Source organism: Podarcis liolepis (assembly GCF_965112155.1).
Source record: "Podarcis liolepis genome assembly, chromosome: 10".
In the NCBI taxonomy this organism is placed as follows: Eukaryota; Metazoa; Chordata; class Lepidosauria; order Squamata; family Lacertidae; genus Podarcis; species Podarcis liolepis.
In genome coordinates, this window is record NC_139562.1 from 70750782 (window position 1) to 70764410 (window position 13629).

Genomic DNA, 13629 nt, shown 5'->3' on the forward strand with positions numbered 1-13629 from the left:
CTTTCATGCCAACCATGCAAACTGCAGCATGACAGCATCCTTAGGATAATTTGTATTAGGACAGGTGTAGGGAACCTTTTGACTTGCAGATGTGGATGAGCTACAACTCTGGTATTGGCCATCCCTGGTCATTGGCCATGCTTGCTACAGCTAATGGAAGCTGTAGCTCCAGCAACATCTGGGAAGTTAAAGGCTCCCCCCTCCTGCATTACGATTTTCAGTGGTGGTAAATTTGTGGTTGTTCATTCACACATGCCCATGTTCACCGATGAATACCCCCTACTTCCACATAAGTTCAAGTGATCAAAGTCGAAGGGTCTGCTATCATTTCATTAGAAATAATATGTTCTTTTTAAAAATAATAACTTTTAGTAATGACTGTGTGTGTGTGTGTGTGTGTGTGTGATAGCCAGATCTGCAACTTTGATCTCCTGAAAAACAATCCAAGTCGCATGCCTTATGAATCTGGGAATGTCACCAAGGAAAGCATTCAAGCCTAGATGTTAAATGAGCCATTAGAAAGTAAAGCCTCTTAGCACTTTTCCAAGTAATATTTTTGCATGCCGATCAAAACAAGGCTCCAGTGTACTCCTTCAGTAAATAGCTACTGACCCTTTCTCTACCAGAGTTACCTTTGTTCTCTCTGCCTAAAAAAGGTCAATGAATAAAGTCTTGGCTGTCCTGAGGTGATTAAGTCAATACCAATGACAATCACACACTCAGAAATCTGATCTATAACAAACCAGTTACTTAGCGCTCCCATTTCTTTAAATAACAATAGATTATAAATATTTGCTCTCCAGCACACTCTGAAGCTATTATCTGAAGGCAAACTGGAGTTATACTGAGGCCAAACCATATGATGTGCGAAATGTGTGGATACATGTTGATGTGTGTGGGGGTGTGTGTGTGTGAAATAGCAACCAGCAGCAGGAGGAAACAGGTCATCAGGCTTGCACAAAACAGGAAGTATGGGTTCAATCTTTTTGCTCCATGCCATTGTCCTCACAAACAAGCCCCATAGCTGCTTTTTACCCTAGGAAGATCTACTGGAGCCAATTGAAACATCTCTCTGGAAGCAAACAGCAGCTTGAGAGGAGGGGATTTGTGCTGGGAACTCAGTGTTAAGAAAAAGAGGGTTTTTTAAAATAATAAACCTTCCCTACAAGGCTTGATCTCCGTCTCCCAGATGTTATTTAACTGTGTTTGTTTTCTTCAAAAAAGAACAAACCATCACCAGCTTGGCCCATTGGCCACTGGCTTTGCCATAACACCAAGATCCACATCAACAGTTGAAAACAGAAGATGAAATAGAAATGGCGGACAATGAATTCTGCATCACCATTCGTTTTGATTTATCTGGAGTCTACATCAAGCAAGTTCACATCTGCACATTTAGAGCACAAAGGTAGCTTGCATGTGTGAATGAGCCACCACAGACCTGACACCAGAGATAGCCTATTTGTATCACACACAATACTTCTCAGCGGAATTGGCTCATGCAGCCAGCTGCAAATGATCAAGTCCTGAGTGGCAAGGGATTGAGAAATCAAATGATGCACAGCCATGTGTAAACCAGACCGGTACCATACATTTCATTCTCAGTGTTATGCTTAGGCTGCTGCCACAACAGAAACTGAAATAATTCGTCTATGTGTCCCTTCTCTGCATGAGGCATGCTGAACTGGAAGGCATAGTAATGACTCCCATGGCAGTTAGGATAGGCTTGCAGGCATTATCCTGCAACCAAATTTGGGCAGAAAAAAATTGAGACTTAAAAGATAAATGCCAATATAGAACAGAAGAGGGAAGATGGGAGGATAGATAGATAGATAGATAGATAGATAGATAGATAGATAGATAGATGATGGATGATAGATAGATAGATTCCTTTTTTCAAAAGCACGTAAGACGTAGGTCCAATTCTTATTTGATTGTATTGATTATATTGGCCAATATTTTGCAAGTTGCTAGCTTTAATTAAGGGAGCATGTAGAAATTATGAATTTCTTTAAGGGCTCCAGTGGAACTGCAATCTAGCACACACACAAAACCCCCACACCCACCATTTACGCAGTATCATTCAAATATAGACCCTGTAGAGAGTGTGGTGACTGGCCAGGCTGCCTACTGCATCCCTGTAGCTGCGAAGCAGCAGTGGTACCATCAGTTAAAAATACCCAGAAAGTTTACTGGTTAATTTTTCTAGCAAGGCTCTTTTCCATACTGTTTGGTACCATTGGTCCATGCTTACTCCTGACAGGTCTCTTCAGTGTCTGGCTATGATGTTTCTGGCTGCTGGAAGCATACAAATCAATATGGCTAGCCTGATCCAAAACGCCCACCCACTCCACTCACACATGAAAACAAAGACCACCACAGCCAACCACAAATGAACAACCACACCCTAGGCCAACCCCAACCTCTCTCACCACCAAAGGAACACAAGTGAACAGCAGAGAACCCGCACAAGCAACGCTGACACAAAACCCCACATATATTAAGTAAAATAGAAACATCACCACCCAACCTCAACCCCACTCATCTCCCCCCCCCTTCCCCCCGTTTCTTCCTAATGTCTCAACACATGAAACTGATTTGTAAAAATGTTACATGGGGAGGGGGGGAATACAAGAGAGAGACATTGCACACACATCTTTAATTAAAAAAAAACAACACCCCAGAAAGCTCACGGTGAGGAGTCCCATTGGAGAGGGACATTTTTAGACCTTGTCCTAGAGTTGAGCTGAAAACACTACCCTACTGGGGCTGCAAAGGGGCCCATGAAAGTGAGGCAACATTTTCTGCTCAGTATTATTAGCATGATGGAAGGATGGGCTCTTCCACTGACTGAACGGAAAGGTTCAGTCAGTGAAGAAGTGTGCATGCACACGAAAGCTCATACCAAGAACTAACTTAGTTGGTCTTTAAGGTGCTACTGGAAGGAATTTTTTTATTTGAACGGAAAGGGTCCCTCTGGCCTTCTAGATGTTGTTGGACTCCAACTCCCATCAGCTCCAGCCAGCCTGGCCAGAGGACCCAAAGCTTCCCAGCATTTTGAGGGTCAAAGGTTTCCTATTCCTGCTCTGTTGCCAACTGGCAATAACATGTGGCTCAGAGCCAAACACTCAAGGGTTGATTCAAGTGAAAATCTTTGTTCTTTGGAGGATTGCATAAACTGAGCCTGCATGCATCCGTGCATCCATGCCACACACTAATTTAAACACACATTGGGATATATGCATCCCTACTATCCTTCCTGACGTGGAAAAGATCCTGTGTAGGCATGCAAACAAGCCTTAAGTTAGGCTTATTATATGTGTGCAAAGAAAATGATAAAAGGCCACTCACTCATATATTAAAAAGGAAGACAAAAAGCTGTAAGCAAGGGTGTCAGTCTGCAGTTACACACCATGTTTGATTAGAGACTTCTCTTGAGTCCATATAGTGGTAATATGCGTGTCAGCATTTTCCCCCTTAATAGGTTGAGTACCCTCCAAAAATCTATTTCTTATTTATTACAAAAAGATTGCTCTGTTGGCTTTTTAGCCAATAAAATATACAAACACTGGAGCTTAATTAAAAAGGTGTCATGATCAAAGCTTCTACCGTATAACAAAGGAATGGATTTTAATTCCCCAAGATGCTGTTTAGAATTAAGATTTATTGTCCCAGTGTAGGATATGGGCTTTCTCAAGGTGCCCTTGGCTGTGGGGGAGAGGCCGGGGGGACATAGATGTGGAACATTTTCTCCTTAACTCTAATGGTTATAGAAATATTTATTGTGCAGTAAGTTTAAACAGCAATACAAGGCAATAAATCCATGCCTGTCATGGATTGAGAGGGGACGAGAGCTGTTCATAAAACAGGAGGAGGGATGCAACCATCCTCCAGATGTTGTTGGACTCCACCTCCTACCACCTCTGGCGAAATACCACAGTAGCTGGGGCTGATGCAAGTTGGAGTCCCACAATACCTGGTGGGGGGGGGGCACAGGTTCCCCATCTCTGCTGTCTCAGACAAGTGCTTTGATATGACACACCTTTTCGAGCATCTCTTGGGCTTGTTTGCAATGTGCATTTTTGGGTGTCCAGATAAGAAATTCTTCACACACAGAAAGAGAACTGCAATGAGAATGAATATTTACACAAATTCCTTAAATCATCCTGTAACTATGATCATGACTCAGCCAAAGTTAGGTGCTAAACTGCCCAATCCTATGCAGGTCAAATCAGAAGTAGGTCCCTTATAGTTGAATGGAACTTACTTTCTCCAGACCCTCCAAGGGTCCCTATTTTCCAGGGATGTCCCAGATTTGATCCCGGAATGTCCCACTTTTCCTTAGGATGTCCCTATTTTCATTGGAGAAATATTGGAGGGTATGGAGTTATCCAACCCCCGAGCCATCTGAAGGCAATCCTGTATAGGGAAGTTTTTTTTAAAAAAAATGTTGTGTTTTTATATATGTTGGAAGCTGCCCAGAGTGACTGGGGCAACCCAGTAAGATGTGTGGGGTACAACTAATAAAGCTGAATTACTGTTTCGTGAAACGATGCATGTCTTAAAAATGTGTCAACAACATGTGAAGTTTGGAAAGCTCTGCTCCACACCGTGATCCAGCCAACACGAGCAACTTTTTTCATGTTTTCTAGGTACTGCACAAGACTTAGGACACATTTAGTGGTTAGGGCACGATTCTAACCTTCCCCTGGTTGGCATCCACCTGTCTCGGGAGACACCGAAGGAGTCCGCCTTTGGGGGTGAGGTCAAGCTGTTGGAAGGTTGCAGCACCTGCTGTGGCTGTAGAGTAACCTTCCCTGACTCCACCCACAACCAGATGGTAGTAGAGGGCTTTGCAGCATTGTGGGTTCATCTCCATATCCATGGCTCTGTAGCTCATGGAGGCCACAGTGGAAGATGGGAGGGGCAGGAGAATTGGGTCAGGCCCCTTTCCTTCGTGTGATGGCAGTAAGTCTAGCTCAGGATCCAGCAGAATCCAGACTGCCCCTGCACCAGAACTGCCCCACCCTCAGGATACCCTGTTTGGGGATTTCTGCTGACTCTGCAAATCCTACCACTGGGCCTCCCACCTGCCTGCACACCTCCACTCATTTCAGCACCTCCTCCAGTCCAGCAGAAGGGTGTTTGCATTGCTCTGTTAAGGATTGAAGAGACTGAAGTGAAAGTGCCTTTCTCACGGGATACAGCAGCTATTTTGCCCCTATATCTGGCTTCAGGTTTGGTCGCTAGTAAGGTTTTGTGGTGTGTTTTGTTTTTTCAATTAACTGCTACCGAGCTGTTCATCTACCCCATGCTGAGTGAATGTACAGAACAGGAAATTGTTAAAATGCTGAAGCTCTCTCCAAATCAGTGGAGAAAACACAACTTCTCCACAACAATTCAAAGCTTTAACCGGCATTTGTTTCAGTATGACTTTCTGTTTGTGCCTGTATGCAGATAGCAGGTCAAATATGAACATCACACATGACTGTAAAAACTGTTCCCCATCCCCTTTCCAGCCACTCTCTTCTCTACTTGTACATAATCACAGAGCCCCACATAGACTTGAAAAGTCACAGCTTCCTCCAAAGAATCCTGGGAACCACAGTTTATTCATCACAGAGCCATAATTCCCAGCCCATTTAGCAATCTACAGTTCCCAGGATTCTTTGGGGGAAAGCCATGACTCTCAAGGTGATTTAAGAGTGCTTTAAATGTGACCTTAGAGTGGCAGGGCCTCACCCCTTTCCTCCCCTCCACTCAACACATCCATCAACAGGTACTTACGAACCGGGAATTTTGTGCACATGCCTGCACCTTCTGCAATGCAACTTCCTTTCTTGGTGAGGAAAGATGCACAAACTGAGCAACCCTGTATAAAGCCAGATGAAGCACCTTCATCACACACTCTTTATCAAATACATTAATAGTAAGGTAAAGGTAGAGGGACCCTCAAACATTAGGTCCAGTGGTGGACGACCCTGGGGTTGCGGCGCTCATCTCACTTTACTGGCCGAGGGAGCTGGTGTACAGCTTCCAGGTCATGTGGCCAGCATGACTAAACCACTTTCTGGCAAACCAGAGCAGCGCACGGAAAACTGCTAGGTTGGCAGGAGCAGGGACCGAGCAATGGGAGCTCACCCCGTCGCAGGGATTCGAACCGCCGACCTTCCGATCGGCAAGCCCAAGGCTCAGTGGTTTAGACCACAGTGCCACCTGCGTAGCAGTACAGTGCTAAAACCTCTCTTCCTGTTTCTTGAAGCTTCTCTTGCAAAAGAGGCTTCTGTTTTTCTGCTTCATTTGCATGCTGCTTTAGGATTTCTAAATTCCATACACAGTAAGGTTCTTATCATTGCAAGATGGCGAAGGGTGGGGTCTGTTTGTCTTTCCATTAACCATTTCCCCAGTGCAGCCTGGGTAATCCTCCCCTGAGCTATAACTGAAGTCCAGGAAGCCCAAGAGCCTGGCTACCAAGCACCTGAGATTAGGGTGCTTGCTGGGTTTCTTTTAAAAGGTAATTCTTCCTTTGACCTTTACAAAACACATCTTTCAGTACTTCAGAAGTAAAAAATAATAATAAAAGAAAATTAACTGTTGGGATCATGGTGTCAGGGCTGGCCCTACCATTAGGCATACTGAGACAGCCTCCTCTGTGCCCTCATATGTGGTGGGCCATGCTGTCCTATTGCCAGTGCTGAAGCTGACTTTGGTACATGGAATGGGGGAGGGAAATGCCACCTTGTCCTTTGCAGGTATTGGGATGCTCTGAGAGGCAGCCTACCCATCATTTTGTTCACAGCAAAGTCCAGCAAAGGAGCACCTGGGAGGGCTACAGAAATGCAGACCACCAGACGGATTGTGAAATGAAAAGAAAAAACACTCACAGAACAACTTGGTCACTTCAAGGTAAGTACAAAAAACCCCACCCTGCTCCCCACTCATAAGAATTTTGTAAAAAAACAACAACACCCCTCCTCTTTCATAGTTTTTGAGAGCAATTTCTTTTCTCATTAATTGATGGAGTACAGCCAGACAAAAATTAGAAGACTCTTTTTGGCAAAGCAATAATTAATAGACTTTCTGCACCTTTGAAAGGGGTGATTTAACCCCTTTTAGTCCTGATCCTGTTCAACCACCCTCCTGCCCTCTTTTGACGGTGAGGGTGAATGACACATTTAATGCAGCTTAGAGTTTGGCCTTGTGACAAAGCATTAACAGAGCGTTTCTGAAAAACTTCCAAGCACAATGGTGTTCTTCTGACCTAAATAAACACCCAGAGCGCCACAGAATGGGAGCGTATAATACCTGTTTGCACAAGAAAAGTTTCCATTTGCCTTTTGCAAATAAATTTGAAGCATTCCATGTACTGATCTGTGTTCATGACAAATGAGTATGTCAACTGGCTTGCAAAGTTTGGAGCGGACTCAGAATACAACTGTAGCTCAGGGGCACCATGGTTAATGTGAATTGGCTCCTTATTGGTTCCTGTTCTACATCCCAATGAGACATCATATTATTACGCCACTTCTACCCCTCACAACTGTGAAAGAGAACCATAGAATCCTAGAGCTAGAAGGGACCTCAAGGAACATCTTCCAATCCAACCCTCTGCCACTGCAGAACATTCAATACTATAGCCTCCATGAACCTCCTGCAAATAGTTTTGAAAAGGAATGAACCACTTTTATTCCATGCTGTGTACGAAAGGAGCACAAGTCTGTTGTCTCTCCTCTTCCCTGACTCCCCCGAAAAAATATCTCAACTGAGGTTTAGCCAAAACATTGGTTAGGATTTAAGAGATAACTTGTGTGCTTTTCTGTTTAGGTTTCATCCGAACAGAGAGCAATTTAAATAAATAAGCCATCTGCAATCACTCACACCATGTTTAAACTAAACTTGCCATATTTATTCAGAGGCAGCAGAAAAGCCATACTTTGGTCTAGAAAAAAAAATTAAATGGAATTTACTCTCCTCTTACCCTTTGATTAAGCATAAAATTGTTTCAGATAAGAACCACTGTGTTTAGAAATCAAACCTTACGAGTTATTTTAGCATACACAGTGTTTTAAGCAATAAGAGTTACTCGTATTATCAAGCTATTTCTCTCCTTGGTTGTAATAATCACAAAGAATGCAATATAGAGTCGTTTTTTATGATGCACTGGCATGGCCATTAAGGTAGAACATAAAGGGAATGGATTCTTGAGAAGCACTATGTGCAAGCCAGCATATCCATCAATCAAGGGGACAAATTAGATGTGACCCATTCAGTAATGGCTGGCAGGGCAGGAGCACCTTCCTGACCCCCCATCATCAGCATTACTCTAGCTTATGGGAGAGAGAGATGGAAGGATGAAGAGGTGGACACAGTGAAAACACACAGGAGAAAATAATCTCTTGGCACCAACCAGGTATTCCCTCCCAACACAAGCAGCACTTTCGGAGGAGAATTTTTCCTCAGGACTCTCAAAATTCATTAGGTATTTCACCCCAAAAGGACCTGCCATTTTACAATTAGTAATTGAGTTGTGCAAGGCCATTCAGTTAATACATTCATGAGAAGTCCAAAGGCATGTAAAATAGCATGGTGTCTATTGTGGCAGAACTAACAAGTGACAATTCAAGCCAATAGTGAGTCCCACTAGGACAGTGATGGGCAAACTTGGCCCTCTAGCTGTTTTGGGACTACAACTCCCATCATCCTTAGCTAAAAGGACAAGTGGTCAGGGATTATGGGAACTGTAGTCCCAAAACAGCTGGAGGGCCAAGTTTGCCCATCACTGCACTAGGAGAACATCTGAGAAACAGCTGCCTTCAAATATTGGTTCCCAGGCCAATACAGGCACTCCAGTGTTCCTTAAAAGCTGGTGAGTCAGGTGTTTCTCAATGTGAAGAATAACAATTGACATTCTTCCCTGAAAGTCTAGCATTACAAAACACTTCTCTAAAAAGCACAAACATAGATGAGTGCTGGATATCCTGTTAGCTTGTACAGATCAGCAGTGAAGCCTTACATGGGCTTGTGCCCCATGTAAATGGTGTGTGCTCTAGAATTTGCCCAAGAATAGTGGTTGTCAATGTGGGACTCTCCAGCTGCTTTAAAATACAATTCCCATCAGCCTCAGCAAGCAGGACCAGTTGTCAGGAATTATGGAAGTTATAGTCCAAAATGTCTTGGCAGGGTACCTTGTTGGGGGCTCTTAGCAGAAAAACAAGTGTGCTGTGAGTTCTCTGAAGTTAGGGTGCCCTCTAAGACGCAAATCAGAATATGCCCTTTATATATGTTTTCTCTATTTCTTTCCATGAGGCAGCCAGTCAAAACATACACATCTGTTGCTAATCCTGTTTCCTATTCATTACTGCCTGAAAAGGTCTCCTTCCATCGACTTGTGTAATCCTGGGCATTTCTTCCCCATCTTCCTGGGTCTCAGTTGTCAGTAGTGTTTATCTGTTAGGTTTATTGCTGGCTTAAACTAATAAACGGTTAAAAATTTCACACGCAGAACTTCAGGTGCAAAGCACAACATTAACTCGCACAGCCAGTAAACAGTCGATGCCTTTGGTTTCACTTCTGCAGATGGGACTGTGACTTTCTTTCCAGGGAATGCCTACCATTCCGAAGCCAAGACTGCATTTAAATGCATTCAACAGGCACTGCAATTACTTGAGTAGGGCAAATGCTTTATTCACTCAATTTAAACCTATCAGATGAATCTGCAATAGATCCATATAAACCACTCTGGGATTTTTGCAGAGGACAAAAGGGACATGCTTTGTTGTTGAGCTCAGTTAAAATGTTTTGTTTTTCAGCCTTTTCCATCCTTTCCTCTCATCTCTTCTCACATCATTTACAGCTTTCATTTTTAGAGCATAGGCGGCAACCATTTTGTTCCATTCCCGGCCACCACAAACATCGATGTGGCACGTATAAGCATGCCCCTTCCACTCCCCCTTCTGCCTTCTTCCGAGTCCAAAAGGACCAGTGTGTTGGCAATTGTGCATCCAAACGCACCTAAAATGGTCACTGCTCTGTATATTAAATAGTTGGTAGTGCACAAATGTTATGAGTCTCTTTGGAGACTCCAGGCAAAAAAGGAAGGTGAAAAACTATGTTAGTTCCACACTACTTATAGACTGCTTAACATCAAAATGGTCTCTTAGTGGTTTACAAAGAAGGAGAAGGAGAATGGCAAAGAAAACAAAAGGCAAAAAATGCCACCAAGGAACCCTGCTGTTGCTAGGCATGCTAGGAAGCTCCCTGTGAGACACATGTGTTCTTAAGTATCCCTGCCACATGCAAAGCAGGGATAAAATGTGATTTAAAGCTTGAAGTGTGTGCATGAAGGATGAGAACTAAGATCTCCCAATGTCTTCCACATTTCCCATCCCCAACAGTCTGTTGCTCAAGCGAACAGTGATTTCATCCCAATAAATACAAGAAATGAGCTTGGTTAGTAGAACAAAATGGTGGCGTGGGACGAAATGGGTGGGCAGCCTAGCTCATGCCCCCATTTCTCACTTTAAATGATGCCATCTATCCATGAACATCTATGGGGGGGGCAAGGAGGACATTTACCTCCATAGGAACCATAAACCCCAGAGTCCCAACTTTAAATTTGAAAAAAGTGAAAGTTGCCACCATCTGTTGAACCTGAGACATCAGGCAAAACATACATTGTTCTACTCATTTCTAGTAAGAAACTAGCTAGCTCCTCCCTTACACTGTCTTGCTTCCCTGGTGCTCCTGTGGGAAAAAAATCCTGTGGTCGCCCTTGCCTCCACATCTGCCACTGTAATATGCTGATTTTCCCTCTACCCCATTGATTTCAACAGAATTAAGGACAGTTTACTTTCACTTTAAAGAGCACTTCACTTTCACTAAGTCATGCCCTAACTTTTTTAATAGTCCATACTATATTACGGTATTTATATATTATGTATATTATTTAACAAGGATTTACTTGTGTAAGCGGAAGTCCTCTCAAAACATTTATGTTCAATCATCTTGGTTAATCAGTTGGCTCCTTTTGAGCAAATAAAATGTAGTCCACACTGTTTTCCCTTCGCTGTATTAATCCTTCCCACCCCCTGCCTGCCAATAATCACAGAAGGGGCTTCAGAGTGATCCCAGTATCACTGAGCTATGATCTGATTGGTATGTGAACTCTGTGATGTAGATACTGGTAATCTTTTTAATGGTGAAAGGTTCCTGAAAACAGGTTTTCCTGTTTAAACAATATCTTTAAATTATGCAAAAGGTTAAAATAAAATCTTTATCATAAAATATTTGCCATTGATCAGATGTGTTTTAAATACTATAGAGTGATTTCAGTAACTTCATCACAGTCTAGATATGGCTTATCAGTCTGCTCACAATGGCTGTTTGTTTTCTGGTTAACAAAATGTGCCCTAGTACATTGCCAACCATGAATGATTGATTGTTAAACTGTGGTACTGTAGCAAGTACAAGGTGAACAGTACGAAGTGTGTGAACTAATTCTCCTGCGGTGATATTACTGCTTACTCTGGGGCTTTATCATTTGCATGGGAACAAAAGAACGCTCTGTTAATATCTTCAAGGGAAATGTTCTAATCAGAAATGAGCGGGGTTTGGGGAAGACTGTCAATGCAAAAGCCAGAAAAATTAGGCAAAGGACCATAGCTCAGAGATAAGAGTATCTGCTTTGCAGTCAGAAGGTCGCATCTCAATTCCTGGAATCTCTAGGTAGAACTGGAAGACACCAGTGCCTGAAATCCTGGAGACCCACTTTCAGTCACTGAAGGCAGTTCTGAGCTCAACAGACCAATAGTCTAACTCAGTATAAGGCAGCTTCCTATGTTCCTGCATTGCCATATATATTTTTTAACCACTTAATGACTCAAGATAGCAGTGCTAGATAGCATCTGGTTAGGAAGGTTTTTATAATTGGAATACACCAGATTTCTCCCCAAAAGAGGATGAATCAGGACTCCTATCTGCATGAAGTTTATGAATGTTGATTAGTATGCATTGCTATCAATATAGAAATAATTACTGTAACTTCAATAGAGGTCTAATCCATCTCATCATTGTGGGGGAGACCTGGCGACCTATGTGCCTAAGTCAGTCTGCTGTCCAGGTGTTCTCTGTTGATGGACAACTTCCAGGCTCCTGTTCTCCCTCCGCAGTGGGTCTTTCTCTTTAAACCAGACATGGAACAGACAGGGCTTCAAACAAAGGACATTTACAAAAAGGGGACTGTCCCCTGAGAGAACGTCAGAGAGATCACTGCCCTCTGTAAAGCAGGACACGTGACCACTCTAGATTTCTTTTACCCAACAAGTAGCTTTACTGAAAAGTTTCTTTTGAAATAAAGCTTTTGGGGCTCATGGAAGTGACTTACCTAAATTAAACAGCAACCACAAAGTTCTGACCTGGCATCACTTGCGGTTAACAAACATCCAAGCCCACATTTACAAACATATGGTGTCACTGATGTCTGAATCTGTTTATTTCGGCATCTCAGAAGTGTTTATTTTCCCATCTGTCTTTCTTGAATGCATCTGGAATTTTCCTTCCACCTTCACTGATGGTATACGAAACATTTTTCCAACCCGTTTCCCATTATTACAGGCATGCATGATCTTCCTAATAAATTGGAAGAAAATAATGCCCATCCTCTAAAACCGTGCCTGTTTCCAGGTACCCATCCTATAATAAATTACCATCCCTACTGCTGCTACTGCTAAGAATAATAAAGATAAAAATAATATCCTCATCATATTTCTTAAACCTACTCCTTCCTCTCAGGAGAGCCCAGTGTGGATAATCTGCTTTAAATGTTTTTAATACTCTATTTTAAATTGGTGCAAGCCATCCTGGGACCTTATGGAGACAAGCGGGTAAGAAATCAAATAAATAACAACAATAAAAATTGAGTATTAAAAATGAAAGTAGATAATTGACGCAAAATGGAATGATCTAAAGGCCTGTCAGAATAAATTGGTCTTAAACCACCCCTGGAATTAATACAGTGTGATCACTGTTGGGAGGGAGGTCCATAGCCAGGGTGTCCCTATAAGATCACATCTTTAAAAGTCCCCAGGACGTTTTTCAGGTTGAGAAGAGATACCACCAACATGGAAGTGTCTTTCACAGTAACAAGAATCAATGCCCCCCCCTTTCTGTCTTGACATATACTGTACAGGCCCACAGTTCCATTCTGTTCTTCTTATGCTTACTTCTGGGTAGGTTTTAGTGTAATGAATGGGTGGCATTGTGAAACCAGCCCTCTAATAAAGAGCCTTTTGATTGCATGTTCCAGTTCAAGATTCTTACAGCACTTAAATTTGTTGTGCAGCACTAAGTAGGGAAATCATAAACACCAGCTTAAGTGTATACAGGTCTTTGTGGGCCCTTAACAATATTCTACCTGTGATTAATGGATGTCTGCAGACTATATAATAGCATGCTTTAATTAGTACGTTAAGGCTGCATGGAAAAATCACCCCTCTTAATACATAATAATTCTGATTCAATGATACTACAGAATGGCAAACCTTTTTTTCATTAGATGGTGCATTGCACCCAAGTAGCAAATAAAGGTTTGCAGCAACTACAACTAGACCAATAAAAAATGCATCCAAAAAT

General features: G+C 42.6%; 1 protein-coding gene across 2 annotated transcripts in view; it reads right to left on the reverse strand.

Annotated features, from left to right (window-relative positions):
• SEMA3C (semaphorin 3C) overlaps positions 1 to 13629 on the reverse strand; it is a 132086-nt gene that overhangs the window by 74426 nt on the left and 44031 nt on the right. The gene's annotated exons all lie outside the window — the stretch shown is intronic.